Source organism: Mastigoproctus giganteus, chromosome 9 (assembly GCF_048544385.1).
Source record: "Mastigoproctus giganteus isolate SK-2022 chromosome 9, ASM4854438v1, whole genome shotgun sequence".
Classification (NCBI taxonomy): Eukaryota; Metazoa; Arthropoda; class Arachnida; order Uropygi; family Thelyphonidae; genus Mastigoproctus; species Mastigoproctus giganteus.
This window is the reverse complement of record NC_143583.1, coordinates 169,285,896-169,311,239: the sequence shown is the minus strand read 5'-3', so window position 1 is coordinate 169,311,239 and position 25,344 is coordinate 169,285,896. Positions and strand designations below refer to the sequence as shown.

The 25,344-nt window shown below is 40.0% G+C and overlaps 1 protein-coding gene across 2 annotated transcripts in view; it reads right to left on the bottom strand.

Moving 5' to 3' along the window:
* The window catches only part of LOC150080881 (uncharacterized), a 597,772-nt gene that overhangs the window by 289,720 nt on the left and 282,708 nt on the right, over positions 1–25,344 (bottom strand). The window lies entirely within an intron of this gene.

Here is a 25,344-nt window from a genome sequence, read left to right as displayed (position 1 = left end):
GGTGCTATATGGCTGTTGTTGTTGTTGTTGTTTGGTTTTTAGGAGCATTAGCAACTAAGGCCATATTGCTCCGGAATATGCGGTGGTCAATCCCTGACCTTTCCGCATCCTCCGTATTTGGTGGTGACGGGCTCGAACCCCGGTCTAATCAAGAAGCGTGTGCTACGCACTGCTGCTCCTTCCCACCTGGCTACGGAGGCGCCGTGCTATATGGCATCTGCTGAGGGAGGGCAAATACATTTGAATTATGAAATACTTTTTAAAAAAATCACAGATGCCATGAACACACGTAGATACCATTAAGAAAATATTGCAGGAGGAGCAGTCAAAATGGATGACCAGCCATCCATTTTGACTGCAGAGCTCGCCAGTCAAATAGAGCAGAACAAGATAGCATGGGGATAGTTACAGAATGATAAAAAGTACTTAAGCCTACAACATGTACAATTGATCTGTAATAGTACCACAAATAAGGTTAGGGTGGCCAAAGCTGAATATGAGAAAGCATTGATTAAGAGAACAGAGAATAGAGACAAGGAATTTTTAATGTATATGAATACAATGAAGAAGAAAGCAAATCAGTTTTCCCATGTGCAGTGGGTGAGAAAGTCTTATATAAACAAGCTAATGTTGGTGATGAAATTAATAGCTACTTAATACTAATACTCTTCATGATGAGAAGCGGCTATGCAAGTGAAACTGAGCCATATGAAATTAGTGATTTCAAAATTATACATGGCTGCTTATTAGAAATAACTTCAAGGCATAAAGGCAAGGCTTCCTGGAGTTGATGGCATATACCCAGTAATTTTGAGGGAGGCTGCCAGGGAGTGTATTGAACCATTAAGGTTAATTATGAGGGCATCTTTGGACTCAGGTGGAATACCTTTGTATTGGAGAAGTAGTAGTAGTAGTGGCATGTGATGCAAGAAAGCAAGTATATGAGCTTATGCAGCATCAGCCAAAAAAAAAAAAAAAAAAAAAAAACACACTATTCCCTCCCAATGCCTGTCCAGTTCCTCCTTAAATTTATTCAACCTATCAACTTCCACAACGACAGATGAAAGTTTGTTCCCGCAATTAACCACCCACTGGCTAAATGCAAATTTCCGCACATCTATTCTACATCTGTCTTTTCTTAATTTGAATTTATGCCCCTTAGGTTCGTAATCTGAGCAAGTGGAAGGATCCCATCAGAATTCAGCGTGCTCAACCCATTCAAGGCCTTATACACCTCAATCAGATCACGGCGCAGGTGCCTAGTCTCCAGCCACTGCAATTTACAGAACTTAAGCCTCTCTTGGTAAGAGGATCCCTTCATTCCCCTCACTAATCTTGTTGCCCTTCTCTGTACACACTCAAGCAAATCGACATCCTTGGGAACAATTTTGACATAGTTTATTTGGACTTTAGCAAAGAATTTGGCTTGGTCCCTCATGAGAGGTTACTGTATAAGCTTGAACAGATTGGGATTATTGGTAAGATTCTAAGATGGACTGCTGGGTGACTGAAAAGTGAAGGCACAGGGCTGTGATTAATGGATATTCTTCAGCTTGGTGTAATGTTAGGAATAGGGTCCCTTAAGAATCAGTTCTTGGACCACTGTTGTTTCTCATTTTCATAAATGACATCGATGATGGGATAGAAGATTCATGTCAATATTTGCAGAGAATGTAAAGATTGGCAGTGTTGTTAATGATCAGTGCCAAACAGCACTCCGAGATGACTTGAACAGACTTCAAAAATGGTCAGAGAAGTTGCAGCTATGTTTTAATGTTGCTAAATGTAAGGTGTGTAATGTGGTCGGGTTTATTTTAACCCGACCACATTATACATGTGGTCGTGTTAAAATAAAAACAGTAGAGGAGAAAAGGGATATGGGACTATGTGGGAGTTACAATATGGAAGATAAAGCTATCTGAACAACGGCAGCCAGGAAAGCCAATGGTGTCCTATCAATGATTTATAGAACATTATCCTTTGGGAGATAGGGAGCACATAACCCACTCTATAAGGCAATTGTAAGACCACATATGGAATACTGTGTTCAAGTATGGAGCCTTTATCTGAAAAAAAAAGGCATTGAGCTTCTTGAAAGGGTCCAAAGATGGGTAACTAGAATGGTGGGTTGCCCTTCTTTGGACCTTTGCCTGTACGAGGAAAGACTCAAATTATGTGGTCTACAGAGCTTGACAACCAGGTACCTCAGAGGTGACCTGACTGAGGTTTATAAGGCTCTGAGAGGAATTAGTAAAATGAATTAAGGTGGGTGGAATTTTCACTGTTATAAAGAATTCTAGAAATATGGGCGAAAAACTCAGAGAAGTTTTTGCCCCCTATTTCTAGGGGCCAAAAACTCAAATTACAGTGGTTGAGGTGTAGATTAGATTGTAGGAAGTTTTCTTTTAGCTAGCAAGTCATTGATTACAAGTCACCCTTGCAGGTAGACTGACAGTCTGAATAAATTCAAAGGTCAACTGGACAGTTACCTGAGAGAAGGGAAGCAACAGACAGCAACAAGAACAGACTTCCATCTGTTGTTCTGGTAGTTGATAGCTTAAATAAATTTAAGACTGAACTAGACAAACATTTGGAGTGACCAGATGGGTGAAATGGGAAGGTTTTTTTTTTTTTTTTTTTTGGCTGATGCTGTATAAGCTTGCTTTCTTGCATCATATGCCTCAAATAATGCTAATATAATTTGTATTTTCTTATCTACTTTGTTTTTTTCAGTGCAGCAAAAGTATGTGAATTCCTTGACACTATATGGGAAATAGTAATTATTATTACCTTCACTAAGCATTAAATCTGGTTTCGATAACTAATATATTTTCAATTAAAAGACTGAGATTTTCATTTCAGTTATCACACTATGATTTTTAACTGCTACAATAATTGCTATCTAACCATCACACTGTGCAAACAGACTATGAATCTTGGAGAAACAGTAAATTGTTCATTAACTAGTGGAACAATGACAACTAAGTGATAGAAAAAAATCATAAGTATGGGGAAAAAAAAAATTTAGATACCAAGTTAAGTATGGGGGGGGGGGAACTTTCCTTGGAAAATATAAATCCCTGAAAATCAGCATGACAGAACCAGAACCAGAACCAGATTTTCAATATGAATAATCAGACACTTTTTTTGTTTCCTTTTTAATTTAACTATGTAGTTTTTGACTCTAATGTAATCCATTCTTGACAATAATAAAAAAAAAAGAATCCATGTGCAAATATTTCTTTAGACAGCTTAAAATTTTTAACCAACTAAAAGCACTAGTTTATAAACTTTTGCATTAACTTTGCTAATTCAAAAGTTTAAGTTGTTCTAAAGATATATATTTGCATATAATCCATTAGCAACATTCTTATATAGCCAGGTATGACAAAAACAATTTTTTTTTACTACCCTATGCTGAAATCCATTGATAATATGAATTAAAATTCTGTAAAAGTGTTACAAAATGACTGCAGCTTTCAGGGTATACTATTTAATTTTTTAGAATGAACACAGATTGTTCATTTGAACAATCACAGATTAGATTGTGTTCAATTTTAGATTGAACACAGATTGACAACATTTTTTGCAATTTAACCCAAACATGCATAGGCAGTCAGCATGTATAATCAACAGAGATCATGCAAATTTAACAAAAGGAAAAGTATGCATCATCCAGCTCTCCTTGTAAAGTGTGTATCACTTTCAATGTACTGTCTGGTGAGTATGGGCTTGGAACACTCAAGGTCCTGAGCTGGATATCATCATCTTCTCTTTCTACTTCTGACTCTCTCTCTCTCTCTCTCTCTCTCTCTCTCTCTCTCTCTCTCTCTCTCTCTCTCTCCTTTTTTCTCGCTGGTGCAGCATAAGCCTCAGGCTTCCTTGCACCATATGGCTAATAATAATAATAACAATAATATACTGATCGGCTAGCATATGCATGAACATAAACAATGTCTGCGCATGTGTGTGTGTTATTTTGAGTGGGATATGTCTCCCAAAAAGTTAACCCATAGGGAGCACACACACACATCTCTAAAAATAATGAACTCTGTTCAAAAACCGACATTTTACAATTAAAATTCAGCATAAGTTAAACAATAAAAAGTAATAATAATTTAGCATGACTTATGTAATATTTTTAACTCTGTTACTATTATTCTCACAAATTCAGTCTGTGACATACATCATCAAATAAAAGTCACACACTTTTCTTTAGACCTTTTCTTTAGTCATGAGATTTTACGACATTGAATCAATCACATAAACCACTTTAATATTTCTTTCTTCTCTTATCCATTCTAACTATTCTGCCACCTTCTGCCTTCCAAACAATTATGGCATTTAAGATTGAGGAAATTCTTACTCTCTCTTTTCTAATTCATCATTATTTCTTTCTATATTATACATAATATCCAACTTAACTAAGAACATATAACGAAAATGTCCTACTCAATATAAGAAGTTACCCATGTTAATTTTTCTGAAATCTGAAGATCGTTTAGACTAAAAAGATGCAAAGTATCAAGTTTTCAGGATCTTGAACATAATGTACAATAATGACGTCTGCCAGGAACAAAGGTTGATGATGTTGTAAAGCAGATGTCATCTTTTAAGGGCACAAAAAATTTGATATTGTTGTACACATAGGCACTAATGATATTAAGCATAGGAGACTGGCAGAATTACTTAACAAGTACAGGTCAATGATGAAAAAAAGCCATGAGTTAGGGTTCAATTTGAAAGTGTCTGCAATTCTGGTCAGACACAATAGGAGGGAGTATATGATGAGAGCCTTGTCAATCAATTTGGCCCCGGAGAGATTGTGAAACGCTCAGGGATTAGAATTTTTCTCAGCCTGGTGAGTGCTTATTAAGGAGAGACTGTTTCTACAGGGATGGGATACACTTAAACAGAAAGGGTGCAAGAATATTTTGTTAAATAAATTTGATGAATTTGAGGTATTGGTCAAAACATCAAAGGCAGATATTGTTGGGATATCAGAGATGTGGTGTCACACAGATATAAGGAATACAGAACTAGAATTTGGGGAGTACAATGTGTACATAAAGGATAGACAGGATAGGAAGGGAGGAGGGGTTATGCCATTAGTTAAGAAACACTTAAAATCCAAGGAAGTGCAGCCAGTCGACATCACTCGACAGTGCAGTGTCGAGTCAGTTTGGTGTGACATAAGCACTGGGAAATCAAAATTGAGAGTAGGAGTGTGTTATAGGCCTAATGGCTCTGATGAGTATAATTAACAACTGTACAGAGAAATAAAGTGAGCCAGTAAATCAGAGAGTCTTATAATGGGGGATTTTAATTTCCCCGATATTGACTGGAATTTGTGGATTGGTCACTCACACACAATCAAGGCTTCTGTGGATTTATTGGATGATGGTTTTCTAAATCAGCATGTTAGGGAGGCAACTAGAGGGAGTAGTACTCTTGATTTGATTATCAGTAGTGATTCTTCATGCATTAAGAATCTGCAGATAAAGGAACCACTAGGTGGCAGTGATCAAAGTGTGCTGAAGTGGGATTTACTCACAGAGGTAACTACCATCAGGGGTAAAAGGAAGGGATTTTGCTTTCGTTAAGGTGACTACAGTGGTCTGAAACAGTATTTAAATTCTATACGGTGGAACCAACTGATGATGTTACCAACAGCAAATTCAAAATGGGAGGCATTCAAAGAATTAATCTTGGAAGCTACTAGGCTTTACATACCAACTAAGAAATATTGTTCAAGGTTTAGGCCTAAATAGATGTCAGATGAACTAATGAGACATATGGCAGAGAAGAAAAATGCATGGGATACTTATAAATTAATGGGCGACATGGAAGCCTATGATAGATATAAGCTGGTCTGTAACCAAGTCACAAAGGAGATTAGGCCGCAAAGGCAGATTATGAGAAATCTTTGGCAAAGGAGGCAAAGAAAAACAGCAAAGAGTTCTTTACCAATGTAAACTCTAGAAGGAAGGGGATGAATCAGATTGGTCCACTGGTTATTGATGGTTCAACTGTTGATGATCTTGCTTGAGGGGCTAACAAACTAAATGAGTATTTTGCATCTACATTCACACACGAAGAGTTATTCAGGGAGGAGAATGCCAGGAGTGAATTAAACTCGGCTAGTGAGCTAGATGATTTTGTAATAACTGAGAGGAAAGTTGAGAAGAAATTGTTGAAGATAAACATAAAAAAAGGCACTCGCGGTGGATGGGATCTATCCAGTTATATTAAAGGAGGCAACAAAGGAAGTGAGCAAACCCTTAGCCATAATTATGAGAGATTCCTCGGACTCAGCGGAGATACCCATGGACTGGAGACGTGCAAATGTGACCCCAATTCACAAAGGAGGGTTAAAGGGAGTAATACTCTAGTAATTATAGATCTGTTAGTTTAACTTCTGATCCAGGGAAATTAATGGAGGCACTGGTTAAAGAAGCACTGCAGGATCATCTAGACAAGACTTCAGTTATAGCTCGGACACAGCATGGTTTTGTCAAGGGAAAGTCTTGCCTGACCAATTTGATTGGATACTATGATGTGGTCACAAAGGAACTGGATGTAGGGAATAACTTTGATATCGTACATTCGGATTTTAGAAAGGCTTTTGATACCCTTGCACATGGAAGGCTGCTGCACAAATTGGAGCAGTGTGGCATTGGAGGCAAATTGCTGCTATGGCTAAAGGGATGGTTGAGTGGGAGAAGACTGAGAGTGGTAATCAATTAGTGGAGTACTGCAGGGTTCAGTTTTGTTTACATTGTTGTTTTCTGTATTCATTAATGATATTGATGATGGTATATCAGGCTTAATGTCCAAGTTTGCAGATGATCGGCAGGGTTGTTAATAATGAAGGTCGGCAGGGTTGTTAATGACACTAATGACAGTACACTGCTGTAACAGGATCTAAAAAAGTTGAGCATATGGGCTGAGAGATGGCAAAAGAAGTTTAAAATTGACAAATGTAAAGTACTACATATGGGAAGAAGTAACCCCAGAGTAATGTATCAACTCTGTGGTATTACACTGACAGTGATAGAGAATGAAAAGGACCTGGGGGTGGTTGTGCAGGCAGATATGAAGTTTTCTGAGCAGTGCAGATGGTCTGCAAGAGTAGCTCATGGGGTCTTGTCAGTGATATAGGGGAATTTTTCTAGCAGGGATAAGGAGGTGATTATCTCCTCGTATAAGGCAATGGTCTGGCCACACCACGAGTACTGTATACAGGTCTGGAGGCCTTATTTTAAGAAGGATGTAGAGCTCTTGGAACGAGTACAGATCATTGTTTGGTTGGTTTAAATGGAAGTTTATTGGCACAAGGGCAACTAAGGCCAAATTGTGCCTGTCACAGTAATTGTGCAAATGATTTTTTCCCCCCCAGTCATATGTCAGATAAGTTCATATAAATGAATTTGTTTTAAAAAATTAAATAAATCAGATAAATTTGTGTCATCACTGAGAATATGGTTAATTTCTAATGAATTGTTTTGGGTTAAAACCGATTTAAAAATTGTTAATCGAACAGCATGATTGTAGGGACACTCGAGGAGGATGTGTTTCATTGTAAGTAGGGCGAAACAACATGAGGAGGTTCATCCCCTGTCAACAAATGGAGGTGGGTGAGATGGGAATGCTCAATGCATGTCCTTGCAAGGACAACCTCTTCTTGTCTGTTTAATCGTGAACTAGATTTCCAGTATTGTGGCTTTTGCTTTATTTGGAAATTTTATTACGGGTCTGTTGCTGCCATACTGATGTCCATTGGTCAGTACATAACTGTTTTATGATGAGTTTTCAGCCCATATAAGGAATCGAGGCAAGTGAAGATATGGGGTTGACTGGATTTTTTGCTGCTTGATCTGCTTTCTCATTTCCCTGGATTCCAGCATGCCCAGGAATCCAGCAGAACCTTACCTCTGTGTTATGCTCTGTGAGATTAATTAACTGTGCTCTGATTTCTTTCAGAATAGGATGAGAGTTCGGACATTTATGTTGTAAAGAAGTTACTGCACTCAAGGAATCGGTATAGATTATAATTTCTTCATTAGACCTGTTGACGTGTTTGATAGCCATTTTTATTGCATGGAGTTCAGCGGCGTAAATACTGCAACTTGGGAAAAGTTTTTCGGAAATTGCACAAGTGGGAAGAACTACTGCAGCACCTACATCTGTATCAGATTTGGATCCCTCAGTATATATTTGCAGACAGTGTGTGTTTGCTGATGCATGAGTTGAATGTAGCTGCTGTATATTTTGATTGTCCAACGCCTGTTTTCCCCACTTTTGAAAGAATTCATCAAATAAAGGTTTGAAAGTGGACCATGGAGGCTCCATTTTTCCGGTGTCTGGGTGGATATTGTCTAGTGGGACACTCCAATTCTGTGCAACATCCTTCATTCTGATTCCAGCAGGTTTATTTTTATTTGGTTTATTTCTGTATAAATTTTGGAAAGACGGAGTAAACATGTAAGGCCAGATGGGATGTGAGGGCATACTCCGAAGTTAGGCAGCGTACGTAAGTAGCAGCATCTGTCTCCGAAACGATAATGGGGGTTCGTGTGCATCAATATAAAGACTCTGGACTAACGATATTTGGAAGGCACCTAGAGCTATTCTAAGTGCATTATGTTGAATGGTATTTATGGACTGTAATGCTGATTTTCTAGCTGAGTCATATACGGGTGCACCATAGTCTAGTCTGGATCAGATTATAGTTTTATACAGGTGAAGAAGGGAGAGTCGGTCAGCTCCCCATGACATCGCAGAAAGCACTCTAAGGATATTCATTTTCTTCAAACAAATAGTTTGTACATGCTGTATGTGTTTCAGGAAGTTTAATTTCTTATCTAATATTAAACCTAAGAATCTAATATTGTCATTGACTGGAATAGCATGATTTCCCAGGCGCAATTCAGGATCAGGGTGCAGTTTTTGCTTCTTGCAGAAGTGTATAGCAACAGTTTTCTCTGGTGACAGTCTGTAACCATTTTGTGACATCCACATTTGTATTTTATTTATTGATAGTTGGAGTTTCCTTTCAATAGAGAACATATTTTGTGAGTGACTGGATATAGTGAGGTCATCGGCATGAAGATAAGTTTCTACTGAATTCGATATGGATGTTGTTTGAGCGTGTATTCTAACTGCGAAGAGTGTGGCACTAAGGACTGACCTTTGTGGGACTCCTTCCTCCTGTATGTAGATTTTGGAGAGTGTACCTCAATAACAGACCTGGAGAGTTCGATATTCGAGAAAGCTCTGAATTAATGTTGGTAAATGGCCTCTTAGTCCTAGGGCATGTAGGTCACGAAGGATGCCATGACGCCACGTAGTTTCAAAGGTTTTCTCTATATCTAAGCTCACCATAACCAAATGTTCATTTTTTATGAATGTATTTCGCACATTTGCCTCAGCCTTTATCATAAGGTCTAAGGTGGTTCGGTTTTTCGAAATCCAAACTGATCGTTGTTCACAGTAGTTTGAGTTTCCAGATACCATTTTACGATGTACCATTTTTTCCAGAGTCTTACCTAAGCAGCTACTAAGTGAGATTGGTCTATAATTATGCAGGTCTGATTGGTCTTTTCCTGGTTTTGGAATGGGCAGAACTACACAATGTCGCCAAGATAGGGGAAAGTCATTTGCAACAAATATTTGGTTGAAAAGTTTTAGGAGAGAGTAACGAGTTCTCTCATTTAGATTCTTTAACATTAAGTAGTATATGCCGTTTGGACCATGTGCACTATTGGCTGATTTTTTTAAAGATTCTTCTAACTAGATCATATGTATAGCTTAGCTTAATTTTCAGCACTCACCTCATAGTAATCCGCTTAGCTGGTGGAGAGTTTTAACACATACATAGTGGTTATAGGATTCTAATAACTTACAGGGATTATGGGTTTAAAACTAAGTTATGGGCTATAAAAAAATTTTTAAGAAAGGAAAGTGCACCTTCCATTCTATGGTTGCCTAATTAAATTAAATTAAATTAAATTAAGAAAAAATAGAAGCTAATTTCCCCCCACTATAGCTAACTGAAGACGAGGAATCTCGAAAGTCGTTAGCTTCTATTTTTTCTTCATTTAATTTAATTTAATTTAATTTAATTAGGCAACCATAGAATGGAAGGTGCACTTTCCTTTCTTAAAAATTTTTTTATAGCCCATAACTTAGTTTTAAACCCATAATCCCTGTAAGTTATTAGAATCCTATAACCATTATGTATGTGGTAAAACGCTCCACCAGTTAAGCGGATTATTATGAGGTGAGTGCTGAAAATTAAGCTAAGCTAAACATACGATCTAGTTATTACATTACAGCACATAAGAACTCCTTAAAAAATCAAGATTCTTCTAATTCATACATGGTAAGTGGTTCATTATAAGAGAGGGGCTGACTTCGTTCTGAAATTTATTTTATATTTTTCAGCTATTGATTTGGCTTTTAGGAAAGTTGGATCATACGTGGTTGATGCAGAATGGTGAGCAAATGATTCCGCAAAGATCTTTGCAATATTCTCGGCAAGGGTTACCTCTTGTCCTTTATAGACAATGGTTGAGGAGGGGATTGATGGAGACTTTCCAGTAAGGCATCTTATTTTACACCAGATCAGTCCTGCACTTGTGTCTTTAGTGACAGATGAAGTTGTTGTTTGTTATTTTTGGTTTTTAGGAGCATTAGCAACTAAGACCATATTGCTCCGGGATATGTGGTGGTCATTCCCTGACCTTTCCGCATCCTCCGTATTTGGTGGTGACAGGCTCGAACCCCGGTCTAATCAAGAAGCGTGTGCTACGCACTGCTGCTCCTTCCCACCTGGCTACGGAGGCGCCTGACAGACAGATGAAGTGAAGTAAAACAAATCCAAGACTTTTTTAGCTTTTCGCCGATGTAACGGGCCTGGGTTTTAAGTTTCTTGTAGATAATCAGATTGGCAGTGGTTGGATTTTTTTGGAACTGATTCCATGCCTTGTTCTTTTCACCCTTAGCAGTGTTACATGCTGAATTCCACCAGTAATTTTTGTGTTTGGATCCTTTAATTGAAGTTTTAGGAATGGTAGTAGCAGCTGCCACCAACATTTGATATGTGATGTGTGTTTAACGGTGTCATCTATGGAGTGATGATGAATAATATCATCATCTAGTGTAATGCTTGATGCATATTTATTCCAGTCAGCTTTTGAGAATTTCCACTTAGTTCGACCACTTACTGGTAAGTTTCTTCTTGTGCAGATCTTACAGATTTTAGGAAAATGGTCACTGTTTAATGGATTTTCTGAAACTCTCCAATCGAAGTCTGAAAATAACGTTGGTGAGCATAATGACAGATCTATAGCAGAAGTTGAGCCTGTTGGAAAATGGACATAGGTGTCAGAGCCTGTGTTCAGCAGTGTGATATTATGCTTTACAAGAAAAGCCTCTATGGTGTGTCCCCGGTTGTCTGTATGTAAAGATCCCCATAATTGGTGATGCGCATTAAAATCACCCAATACGCAGAAAGGAGAAGGTAGTTGTAAGATAAGATCATCTAGTTCAGTTATCGAGCAGTTCTGATTTGGTGAGATATATATGAATACAAGAGGTAAGTGTTGTGCCAAGAGCGAGGCGTACTGCAACTACTTCTAAAGTGCTTTGTACAGGAATACGTCTGGACGGGATTTTACTGTCAATCAATATAGCTACACCACCATGTGCCCCATGGGCAGAGATCCTGTCTTGCCTGAACAAGGTATAGTTTTTAACTGAAAGTGTCACTTGTGGAGAGAGATTCGTTTCTTGTAGACAGTTGCCTACTGGATGATGCTGATTTATCAAGTCATGAATATCATCTATGTTGCTACGGAGGCCTCTACAATTCCATTGAATCAACTGATCCATTATTTAGCTTTTGAAGTAGAAAGTATTTCTGACTGTTTTTTAGAGCCAATCTGTTTATGGCATTCCAGTTTTATTTTATCTTTTCTCGGGAAAGTGGGTCATGCAGTATCCATGTCTTCTTCAGCATGTATTTCTAAGACGGTTTCATCATTGTTAGTGGTGTCATCGGTTTCCATATCTGCGGTTACAGTATTTCGCAGGTTAAGATTTCTCAGACTTTCGGTATCTGAACGTGATGGAGTAATAGTTGGTGGTACGGTGACTGGGGTATTATTTGCTTGGTCTTTTACTTGTTCTTTAGGGGACTCCTGCGGATTCGCTAGAACAGCCGGAGCCCAGCCAGAAATGGATGTAGCTGGTGGTATGGACCTTCAGTTTGGGTTTCTTCTGATTTGTATTTTTGTGGTGTTGCAGTTGCATATGTGAGTTTCAGTACTGTGAGCAAAACTTGTTTCCTTGCTTCTTGATAAGTCACTTTGTTTTCTATTTTGTATTTCTGTATCTTCTTTCCTGTTTTCCAGGTTTTGCAAACTTTTGAGTAAGCTTGATGGTTACCATTACAGTTTGGACATACTGGTGTTTGTGCTGGGCAGTCTGTCTGAGTGTGTTCCTTGGATCCACAGTTGGGGCACACTGAAACCACTCTACACACTGTTTGAGCATGACCAAATTTTTGGCACTTGAAGCACCTGAGAGGATTGGGGATATAAGGTCGGATATGGCAGTTCAGATATCCAGCCTTAACTGTAGCTGGAAGGATTGGTGTTGAAAAGGTCAGTATAACACTGCGTGTTGGAACCAGTTCACCATCTTTCTTGATTTTAATTCGCTTTGCCTGTATAACTTTTTGGTCTTGTAGCTCTTGGACTAATTCCTCTTCAGTAACATTTAATAAGTCCCACTCAGAGAGCACTCCTTTGGATGAATTTAGGGTGGCATGTGGAGTTACTGTGACAGGAATATTTGCAAATTTTGAGATTCTTAGTAGGGCTTCAGAGTGCCTACTATTCATAGTCTCTATAAGTAGATCTCCTATCTACTTATAGTCTGCTGGAGAATCCGGCAGCATTCTCGAGACATTTCTGGATAAGAAATGGAGAAAGTGCACCTATCGGTTGACTTGTTTGGGAATGTATTATAAGAAACAGTGGTGATTCCTTTTTGGAAACTTCTGTTCTTTGTCTCTTAGGATGGGAAGTGTGAAAGTCAGTTTGGTCTATCCTTGAACAGGTTGAGGCACGAGGCTCAACAGATGGCTAACTATCTTTGTGATCCATGTCAGCTCCTTTTAGCCCTTGGCAGAGAACCTTTTCTGCCAAGGTTACCGGTCCCGCCACAGGGAGGCAGGAGCAGTGCCACTAGAGTGACCAAGCAGTGTAAGTTAGTTTGTTAATTTTAAGGAAAGAAAAAAGAAAGGTGGTTTTCCTTTCTGTAACTTACTTACAATTCGTAAGAGTAAGTTAACAATAAATAACTTTAAACATAAGAAAAACTTTCCAAATTAACAAGAACTGTTGCAGTGAGAAAACGCTTTGTAAATAGCTCAGAGAATCGCTCGATCACAATAATGATTGGCACCTGGGGCCAACGAGTACAGAGAAGGGCAACAAGATTAGTGAATGGAATGAAGGGTTGCTCTTACGAAGAAAGGCTTAAGTTTTGCAGATTACAGTGTTTGGAGACTAGGCACCTGCGGGGGGTGATCTGACTGAGGTGTATAAAGCCTTGAATGGTTTGAGCATGCTCAGTGCTGATGGGATTCTTCCTCTTGCTCAGAATAATCACCTGAGAGCGCATAAACTCAAACTGAGGAAAGAAAAATGTACGATAGATGTGCAGAAGGTTGCCTTCAGCCAGCAGGTAGTTGATTGGTGGAACAGGCTTCCATCTTTTGTTGTGGAAGTTGATAGCCTAAATAAATTTAAGGCTGAGCTGGACAGGTATTTGGAACAAATGGAGGGGTGAAACAGGAGCGTTTTTTTTTTTTTTTTTGGCTGATGCTGCATAAGCTTGCTTTCTTGCATCATATGTCTCTACTAATGCTAATATTGCCTAACACTTAGTAATAAAAAAAAACCTATTGAGAAGAAATTTTAAGAAGGAATTAAGAAAGAAAATGGTGAAAACAATTAATATAGACTGTTGTACTATATGGTTCAAAGACATGGACACTGGGAAGAGAGGAGATCAGATGGCTAGATGCTTTCGAAATGTGGGAGTGGAGGAGGATGGAAAGGATGAAATGGGTGGACAGGGTGAGTAATGTGGAAGTTTTGAGAAAAGTAGAAGAGAAAATGTTTGTAAAAGAAATACGAAGAATACAAAAGAACTTTATAAAGGTGTATTGAGATGAGAAAGCATGTTGAGGAAAGTGATTAACGGGAAGATGTGTGGGAAGAGGACTGTTGGGAGAAGGAGAGTGGGAAGAGGAAATTATGCAGGAATTAAAAGGAAAGCATGGCATCAATGGAGCCTTGAACTTGTCTGAGGGCGTAGAACTTGAAGAAGATGGTATGGAATGGTATCTTAAAACCGTGTAACTCAAGAGTTTTTGGGAAAATAAATGTGTTGTTTGTATTATACAGTTAATGGTTTGAATTTTTTTTCTCTCCCAATGTTTATGTATGATTCCTTTGATAGTATAATTTTTTTCCAAACTTATAACTTTGGCCATAGAACCAAGACTTACAGCCTATATTCCATAGGAATTCAGTTTATTTGCTGGGCATTGTGACCCACAGAACCTTGAAAAGGGGATCAGATGATTGAAGGCATGTTTAAACATATCATTTTAGCCCCTGCTTCAGCAGAAGCTCCTGCAAGGGCCAACCATGTCAAATGCCACGCCCTTACTCTCATGGTCCAAGGAACAAGATTCTGGTTGTTAGAGGTTCGGTATGGTTCTTGTGTAGCCTGGCATCCCACTCCTGAGAGTGAATTTATTGCCTGTCAGGCAGCAGGCATCCCTTTGGGCTCCATGGGGGTGAGGAGGTGCAGAGCCTGGGCACTAAAACAAAAAATAACTCTATGAATCTTAATAGTGTATATCTTTATTCTGGGACCCTAACAAGGTCTCTGTCAGAAAACTTAGGTAAACCCAGATAATGTCACTTCAGGAAAGAGACAAAGAACTGAAATATACCAGGTCCAACACCATAATACCTGGAAATTTGACAAGCCCATATGAAAAAGACCACCCTTCTTTATCCAGAAAGTTTTTGAAGGGTTGGCAGGCTCACCTAAATCAGTCAAATGGCTTCACTCTGGCAACATACTTGTAGAGAACTAACAGTCCTAACCATACAGCCAACACACTTGATCTTTTTCTCACAAGCAACCCTTCTAAGTACACAGTTGAAGAGAGAGGTCCTTTAGGCACCTCAGATCACAACTTGGTGATTGTCTCTTCTCCAATGGAGCCTTTATCTCATGGCTATTCCCAACCTCGTATTGTTTCACATTACAAGAATGCAAAATGGGATAACCTGCGAAATTTCTTTTCTTCTTTTTCTTGGTCAGATTACTGTTTCAAAACTTCTGATGTCAACGTTTGCTCAGATCATGTCAGTGAAATTATTCTTGCAGGAATGGAATCCTTTATCCCACACTCCACTTTAAAATCTCGTCCTTTATCTAAACCTTGGTTTTCCAATAAATGTGCTCAGGCTGTTCAAGAGAAGAACGTTGAATATCGTAATTGGCTTGTTTCTAATTCTTCAGTTTCATTTTCTGCCTACACCAAAGCTCACAACAATTGTAAAGCAGTTATTAATCAGTCCAAACTAGTTTTAACATGCTAAGAGAAGAAAAATTGCCTCTTTCCCTAATGGTAGCTGAGCATTCTGGTCTCTTGCCAAAGCTATTGGCCACAACTTTTGCCCATTTCTGCTCCCACCTCTCTCCAAACCAGATGGTAAAAGCTAACCTTCTAGCATTCCATTTTTCTTCCAACTCCTGTGTTGATGATCTTGGTAAAACGCTGCCCACCATTCCCAACTCGCTCCATTCAATGCCTCCTGTTGTTTTCCGTCAAAAGGATGTCAGAAGGATTTTGAAGAATCTTGATGCTTTCTTAGCATCAAGATTCTTCAAAATCTTGATGCTTGCTGCTTGGAAATTTGCTCATATCCAGCCATTTCCTAAAAAGGGTGACAAATCCTTCCCATCCAATTATCGTCCCATTGCAATTACTTCTACTCTTTCTAATGTAATGGAGAAATCAATTAACCGCCAACTCTTAAACTACCTAGAAACCTTCCGTCTGATCAACGATTGCCAATATGGATTCTGTCAGTGTTGATCCACTGGTGATATTATGGTTTATGTTACCCACTTATGGACTAATTCAATGGAAAAGTTCGGTGAAACCCAAGCAGTTGCTCTTGACATCTCAAAGGCTTTCGTCGTGTTTGGCATAAAGGTCTTCTAAACAAGCTTTCATCTTATGGTTTGCCAACTGTTTTTTGTAATTGGTTATCCAGTTTTCTCTCTTATCACTCACTGAGGGTGATGGTAGATGGCCCTCTGTCTTCTAACTTCTCCACTAATGCTGGTGTTCCCCAAGGTTCAGCTCTTTCCCTCTTGTATATTAATGACCTTCTTCTATTGACTGGAAATTCTATCCATAGTTTTGCTGATGATAGCACGTTGCATTCCACTTTCCATTTTGAGAAACCTTGTCCTGCTCAATCAGCTTCAACTTCTCAAAAATCTGCTACCAATTCCTTAAATGCTGATCTCCAGGTAATTCTCCAGTGTGGCAAAGACAACTTAGTTGATTTCAAAACTCAGTCTTGTCTTGTATCTTGCAAAAAGGATTCTTCTGCTGTTTTGCTTATCTTTGGTGACACTCCAATTTCTAGGCAAAATGATATACCTCTTTTAGGGATTACCCTGACTACTAATCTCTTCTGGCACAAGCACATTACAAATATTGATTCCTCTGCATCTAAAAAAAACTTGGTTTTCTCTTTCGCTCTCGGCATTACTTTTCTTCCAAACAGCTGTTCACTCTTTACACATTGCAAATCCGCCCTACCATGGAATATTGTTCTCATATCTGGGGTGGTGCCCCTAAAACCTCTCTCAGACTTCTTGATTCCATTCAGAAGAGGGAAGTTAGGCTAATTAATGATTCATCTCTAACAGAGTCTGTCCACTCGCTGTCTCATAGACGTACTGTTTCTGCTACCTGCCTCTTCTACAGATACTTCCATGGGCACTGTTCTTCTGAATTGGCGTCTATAATTTCTGTTCTCTCTTTCAAAACAGTTTGAACACGTGCCGCCGCCACCACCAGCAAACATCCATTTACTGTTCAACTTCAAACTCACAGAACCAACTTTTCATCTTCCTTGTTTACTCATTCAACTGCCGTTTTCTGAAACAACCTTCCTTCATATGTATTTCTTGAAAATTACAGTCTACAGAAGTTCAAGTCTAATATCAACAAATATCTTCTTTCGTTTTCTCAACCTCCAACCCAAGCACGGTACTAAGTACTATAATTTCTAATACCTCTCGTGTTTGGGGTTTACATAAAAAAAAAAAAAAAAACCACAACTCTTTGGGGGGGGGGGGAATGTCAGTTACATTAACACCCCACAAGACACTGAATTCATTCCAAGGCATCATCTCAGAATGGCACCTTCCTAAAGTGCCTGAAGAGGAAATCTGTTATAAACTGAAAACTAAAAGAGTGACAGTTGCAAAATGAATATTTGTACATACGGATGAAAAATCTAATCCCCACTAGAAATATCATCGTTACTTTCAATTCACCAATGCTCTCCTAATTCAATCATAGCTAAGTACTTGCACTGGCTAGTGAGGCTATGTGCACTTAATCCACTAAGATGTTTTAATAAAGTTAATCATCTTAATCCACTAAGATGTTTTCAGAAAACACTTGCACATGGAATATAATGATATGATCAATGTGGTGCAATGGATCATGAAATCATAGTACATTCAATTCCAAAACCCACATGTATTAATTAACAAGGAGAGCACATACATACAGTCACGTATGCAAGAGGCAGAAGGAAGAAAAACAAATACAAATACAAAGGAAGAGCTGTTGTTGTTGTTGTTATTGTTTGTTATTGTTGTTGTTGTTTGTTATTTGGTTTTTAGGAGCATTAGCAACTAAGACCATATTGCTCCGGGATATGCGGTGGTCATTCCCTGACCTTTCCGCATCCTCCTTATTTGGTGGTGACGGGCTCGAACCCCGGTCTAATCAAGAAGCATGTGCTATGCACTGCTGCTCTTTCCCACCTGGTTACGGAGGCGCCTAGTAAGAGCTGAATACATACCAGGAAAATTCCGATATCCATAGCCAGCATATGACTTATTGATATTTACTTGAACATAAATAGAAATGGTTATTCCCCCAAAGGAATCACTCCATTAATCAATCCATTATTCGCTATTTAATAGTTCTCAAAAACCCACACAGAAAAATCAGTCAGCTGCCACTGAAATATCTGGTACCTCCTATTGGTAATGCTCCAACTAATATTGGTAATATTCCACTACTATTCTAAAATCCAGTGGTAAAGGAAAAGACACAAAAAACTCAAGTGCCATCAGTAGCACAAGAAAAGAAAAATGAAAATAGAAACTACCTAAAAAATCAGTCTTAGAACACTTTGCAGAGCAAGAAATGGACACTTGTCAATGGCCATTCTTTCCCAAAAAGTATAAATCCATGGCTATGAAAAATAAGCCCTCAGCACTTCAAAAGCTGACCAACAGAGATCCACCAACTCTAAATAATGCTAAATTCCTACAGTGGAAATGTTGTGAACTCTGGTGAAAACATGACATCAAGGCTACCCCCTTCAAAAGCATGAACCACATCATGGTTCATGCTTTTGATTTTGCTGTTGTACTATAACCCATGAAACCTCGGAAAGGGATCTGGTGACTGAACCGGTGAAGGACATATTTAAACACACCATTTTGGCTCCTGCTTCAACAAAATGTAAATTCCTGCAAGGGCCAACCATGTCAAATGCCACGCCCCTACCCTCGTGCTCTGAGAAACAAGGTTCTGGTTGGCGGAGGTGTGGGCATGGTGCCTGTGTAGCCTGGCATCCCACTCCTGAGTGAATTTATTGCCTGTCAGGTAGTGGGCATCCCTTTGGGCTCCATGGGATTGAGTAGGTGTGGAGTCTGGGCACTAAAACAAAAAATAACTCTATGAATCCTAATAGTATATAACTATATCCTTGTTATCCAAGTTACTTATCCTTGACCATACAGCATGATTCAAGTACCAATAGATTCCTCTTCTTCCGCCCAACACCGATGAGCCATCATCTCCATCATCAAACAAACAGGTACCTTCATGTTTTATACTTTTTTATGCTATTGCTTCCATTATATTAGCTCTAACCCGTATAGAGCCAGCAAACACTAGTGCCCTAAAGGCATATGACGACATCGTGGTTAACCTTGAGAAGTCACAAAGCCCTGCACTACTGAACCCCCCAGGGTATGTTAAACTCTCCTATTCTTTTAACTTTAAAAACTCCCCTCTCAGCAGAAATACAATGGTTGTATCAATACTAATCCTCAGAAGTGAACATAAAGGCACTGTATAACCAGTCTTATTCCAACCCCCCACAGGCAAACCATCGTCAAGAGAACACCTAAAATACAAGCGGTTTTAATTATTCGCAGAAAAGTAATTAGTCGGACAAATTTCAAACTAAAGGCAAAGTATGGCAGAATCAGAAATTTCGACAAGCCCTCACACGTGTTTCCATTGTAAAGTAGATCAGGAAGCAGTAATCCAATGTACATCATGTCAGCAATTTTACTGTGCGGCCTGTACCAAATGCGATATAAAGCGGTTCAACAAGCAGTGATGTCAAAAGTACATTGGCCCATTCTGCAAAGAAAGTAAAGAACAAATGACAAATGCAACGGAATATGTGGATATCCAGAATGACACGGTGGTCGAAAATAAACAAACAAACGTCCAAATATCAAACTTTAGTCAGACTCACGCTTCAAGTCAAACTGACTCAGTAGCGGTTAACCCAGAGTGTGAAATGGACTCAGAGGTCTGCAGTCAACAACCAATCATCGCGACACATGAAAATCGTGTGCAATGCAGAAAAGCAAGCCAAGGGGAAAGTGCCCTCCTTAATGATGAGCAAATCAGGTTCCTGAAAAACATTGATAACATCTGTACAGAACACATGAAATTGTACCACATGCAAACCGCAGAATTTCTGGAAAACATAATGTGGAAACTCACATCAATCTCTGACAGTCTGCAGAATTTATCTGAAGAGAACCGGCAGCTTCGTATACAGAACAATGACATGAAACAAGAAATAGGTCTCCTAACCAATCAAGTGCATCAACTAGCAACCTTATTTATGCCCAATGAAAACAGTATATCCAACAACAACCCACACAACGTGGCTCAGGGAACCTTGGAAAACAAGCCACAAGAAGTAGAATTGATACATGATTCCATCGCTAAAAGGAATTATACTCCCCAATTTATGTATAATGCAATGCCTGTCACCCTTAGCCCAATGGCAGCCGTAACACAAGGAGATAAGAATCAGCTTAATAGCAGAGATGCAGGGCTGAATGACTGTAACTCACCCAAACCTGCATCTAACAACACTGGGGGTAGCCACTCAAAGACCTCTCAGGTGGCCCTCTCTACAATACCGACCCAAAATCTAAAAGGTTAAAGGAGACAATCCATACTGGAAAGGGTGCATCAAGACCCACATTTGCAGAAGTAGTCACTGGCAAAAAAGATGCTGAGAATAACAAAAAGATTCCACCAGCAGGGCTCATAGGCAGCCTCTACTCCCTGGCATCTCTCACCGACCAACATGTTCACTCAAAAGAAACTCGGATGACATATTCAACATATCAGAATATGGAACATGGAAGACAACACAGCAATAGAGATGCCACAGAACTTTCCTCGAAGGGGACTCGTACTAATTCGTACAATATCACAGCAATTCAGACTCGTGGTAGGATCTTTATATCTTGACTGGAACTGACTACTAAACCAGACAGCATTAAGGCCATGTTTAAAGAAGTACATGGGATGAATATTGATGTGAGACAGAGAAGAACCAGGTATCCAACCTACGCCTCTTTCATCCTTACCTGCTACTCAGAGAAAATGAGCTTCGTACTGGATCCAAGGCTATGGCCCCCAGGAACCCTCGTCAAGCCCTTCCTAGATCAGAAGCCAAGAACTGCAATGAACCGCCGACATCAACATCAAACACAATAGCAATTAAAACTACCAAGCTCCCAAGCCAACAAAACGCATGAGAAATCAGATAACTTCACTGAGAACAAACTTACCATAGGAAACAAACTGTCCACATATCATTCAATCCAACTCTCAGCAGATTATAATGACAATCCCCAGGGCTCCAGACCTGTGAAGAATATCTCTGTACACATCGCAATGCACTGTAGACCAGTGCGAACCTTAAAAAGAGACTTGCCACCTGTACGAACTCCAGTTACTATGGCTACCACCATTCGAATTGTCTATCAAAATGCAAGGAGTATTTATAACAAGCTAGACACTGTCGAACAGCTTCTCCTCTCTAAAACCTTTGATATTCTCTGCATTGCCAAAACGTGGGCGGGACTCCCTTGCCTGTGCTCCTGGCTGGGTACCAGATGCTCAGTTCCTCCAGAGAGGATCGTAGAGGGGGGGGGGAGTTGCAATATTCTATAATACAACTATCTTCTCATTGGCACATTCTGTGGTAACCCAATCCCTTGCATTTGAAGTTGCTATGGTATCCCTCAAGCTCAATGCCAACCTGATAGACATAGCAACAGTATACATTCCACCAGGCCCAAACAGTGACATCATTGAAGATGTGATCCACTGGCTGGTAAATCACCTCCATGCCACTGCTAAGCACATTATTTGTGGAGGTTTCAATCTTCCACCTACTTTCACACATCTTAGTAGAAAACTCATTAGCAGTATGGATTCATTGGGTATCGGCCTACTCAATTGCCACCCCACGAGAGGATCTATTCTCTTCAGCACCATGCGACCTTGAAGACAGTCCTCAAAACCTATTTCAATCCGATCACGAACCCATTGCCATACTCCTGCACTTAGCCCCACCTAACTTTGATATCCAAGGCTGAAAAAAGACATCACAGCACCCAAATTCATTGATCCACTCTCTCATTCTTCCAGCCTCTTGAAGCTCATGGAGAAGACATTACTTTCCACCATCACCAATCAAATCATGCCTCACAAACCCCCACAGATTCACTATGCCATTCCAGGATGATCCACAGTCACCAATTTAACATCCAAAACCAACACCATTCTCAGTGCACTAGAAGCTAAAGCAGAGCTTTCTGTCACCTACATCAACCTGGAAGCTGCCTTCGACTCCATCAGTATCCCCTCACTTGTTCACCTCCTAGAAAACTACTTCTACATAAAAGGTGACATGTTGTGGTTTATCACAGCCCTGCTCTCTGACAGAACCATTCTTCTTAAAGCAGATCAACACACAATCTGGAGAAAGATCACTGCGGGAGTTCCCCAAGGTGGAGTTCTCTCCGGAGCATTATTCACTGCAGTTATTATTCCATTTGTGCAACAGAGAGAAGACATACTCTGCTATGCCGATGATATTAAGATATATACTCAGATTAACCCCGGCGAACATCTCTCAAACATCAATAAAAAGATCTGTGAAAAGTTACACAACTTAGGATCCTATCTCTCTCTCCATCAATTTGGCCTCCTCATTAACCCTACCAAAATCAGCCCAAATTGTCTTTTCTGTGAAGCGCCGACCCACTGAAATCCAAGTGGTATTCCCTTCCCAGTGGTCAAGATGCATACAGACTTGGGAGTCGTCTTCGACCATAAACTGAGCTTCAACCCCCACATTGACAAGCTCATGGCAAAATTCTGTCAAATGCGCTGGACCACAAAACAACAACTGCTCCACATTAGGGATCTGGATGTGACTCGTCAGTACATATACACCTCAGTATACTCCGTCGTACTGTATGCCTCAGAAATTTGGGGGTCTGCGGCCCCTACCAACATCAAGCGCGTGTACTCCGCCGAATACTGGCTCCTTCGTTGGATCATGCAAAAACATCGTCATCCACCCCAGCAAAGGACAACTGTGATAGTGGTGTCACTTCATTTTGCCCGACTTCCAGATCTTGTGTTTGAAAAACGTTTTGTTCTCGCCATCAAGATGACAACCGGAATGGTCTCAGAGCCAAGCATCTGGGAAATGTGTCGCTGGAGGATCCCCCTACCCGGACTGAGGTCAGCTCCCACGCTCACAGCTCACTATAACAGACTAGCGCTCAGTGACCGCTTTCTCCCCAGGGGAGATGCTCCCCACAATCCTTTCAATTGATGGCGACCTCTGTAGGTTTGTGAAGGATCGGAGGTACCGAAGACAGATCCTTAAGAGCCTGACCTTGGCCAGGCAAAGTGCACATTGATGAGGGCAGCATAATAATGCCCGATAATGTTCAAAGCACGATGTCTTTACGAATGTGTTGTAAATAAAGTCAAGAATATCTTTATAAATATAAATATTAATATAACATAATGTAAATATGAATATCTTTATTATTTCATTGTAAACACTGTCAAAAGCATATATCCTGTAAATAATCTGACACTGATTCTATTTTATTGTTGGCGCTGGGGGATGAGCCCGAACTTTGATGTGGGCCCTGTCTCTCCAAGGCTATTGTCCACCAGCCAATGTAAAACCCCTGGCACTGCTGCTGTGAAGGGTCTATTGTATATACCATGTTTGTATACAATAAAGATTTTATATATATATGAATTCTAATAGTACATATCTCTATGTTGGTTGTGAGTTCCAATCCCCATCAGGAGAGGAATCTTTCAGGGAGATGCCCTGAACCCATTGTGGTTCTGTCTAGCACTTAACCCGCTATTCACCATGCTCAACAGCAGCAAGTACGGATATAACCTCAAAGAAGGAAGGAAGAACCTGTACACCCTCACCCTTGATGTACACGGATAACATCAAGCTCTGTGTGGGAACCGAAATGCAACTCCAGCAACTACAACAAATCACCTAAGAATTCAGCAATGATATTAGGATGGACTGCACCGGAGAATATTAGTCAACCGAAACTACCAGCTGCAGACTGGTAAAGAGATCGAAGCCATGGCAGAGGGGAGAGGCCTACAAATACTTGGGGATGATGCAGGCTCAGCAGTTACAGCACAAGGAAATTAAGGCTTGCCTGACCAAAAAATACCATCAGAGACTCAGAATCCTGCTGAAAGCAAAGCTGAATGGAGGGAACACAGTTAAAGCCATAAACACCTATGCAGTCCCAGTGCTAACATACTCCTTCAGGGTCATAGATTGTATTAATATGGGGCTGGAGGATATCATGAGAAAAACAAGGACAATGATGACCAAGAGTCACCAACATCACCCGAAATCTGCCATGGAGAGAATGACAATTGCCACAAAGAAGGAGGAAGGGATATGATAGACCTCATTGAGCAACAGAAGACAGCAATAGTTAACCTGAAGGATTACTTCCAGAAACACACAGCAGCAGCAGCAGCACTCCAGCAGGCCATAAGGAACATAGACAAGCGGTATACCCCACTCAACCTAAGCGAGGAGCTCCCCCAACCAGGAGGCACAAACAAAGCTAGAAAGATGGGCAGAGAAGACACTCCATGACAGACACTACAATGATCTCCATCAAGATCACATAGATATAATTGATTCCAATGCATGGCTCACGAGCAGGACACTCTTCCCCTAGATTGAAGAATTCATGCTCACCATCCAAGACCAAGTAATCAACACCAGGAACTATAGAAAATACATCGAGGAGCCCGGAGTGTTCGATGACACATGTCAACGATGCTACCTGGCCTCAGAAACAATCCAACACATCACCATGGGATGCAAGGTGATCACCCAGACTGAGTACACTCATAGATATGACCAGGTAGCCAGCATAATACATCAGAAGCTAGCAAGGAAATACCAGTTGATCAAAGAAAGTAAACCGTACTACAAGTACAAACCCCAGGCAGTACTAGAGACCACAACTTACAACCTGTACTGGGACCGCACCATAATAACAGATAGGACAATCCCACACAACAGACCAGACATAACGCTTGTGGACAAGAAGGAAAAGGCTACTTATCTGATTGACATAGCGGTACCCAACACTGGCAACCTGCAGAAAACCCATTGAGAAAAAAAATCAGGAAGTACACAAACCTAAGGCAAGAGATGAAAGAGATGTGGCATATGCAACAAGTAACGACCATCTCGATCATTGTGTCAACCACAGGTATGGTGCCAAAGACCCTACATAACAGCCTAGCAGCAATAGGTCTCCCAGCAAACACCTACAAGGAACTCC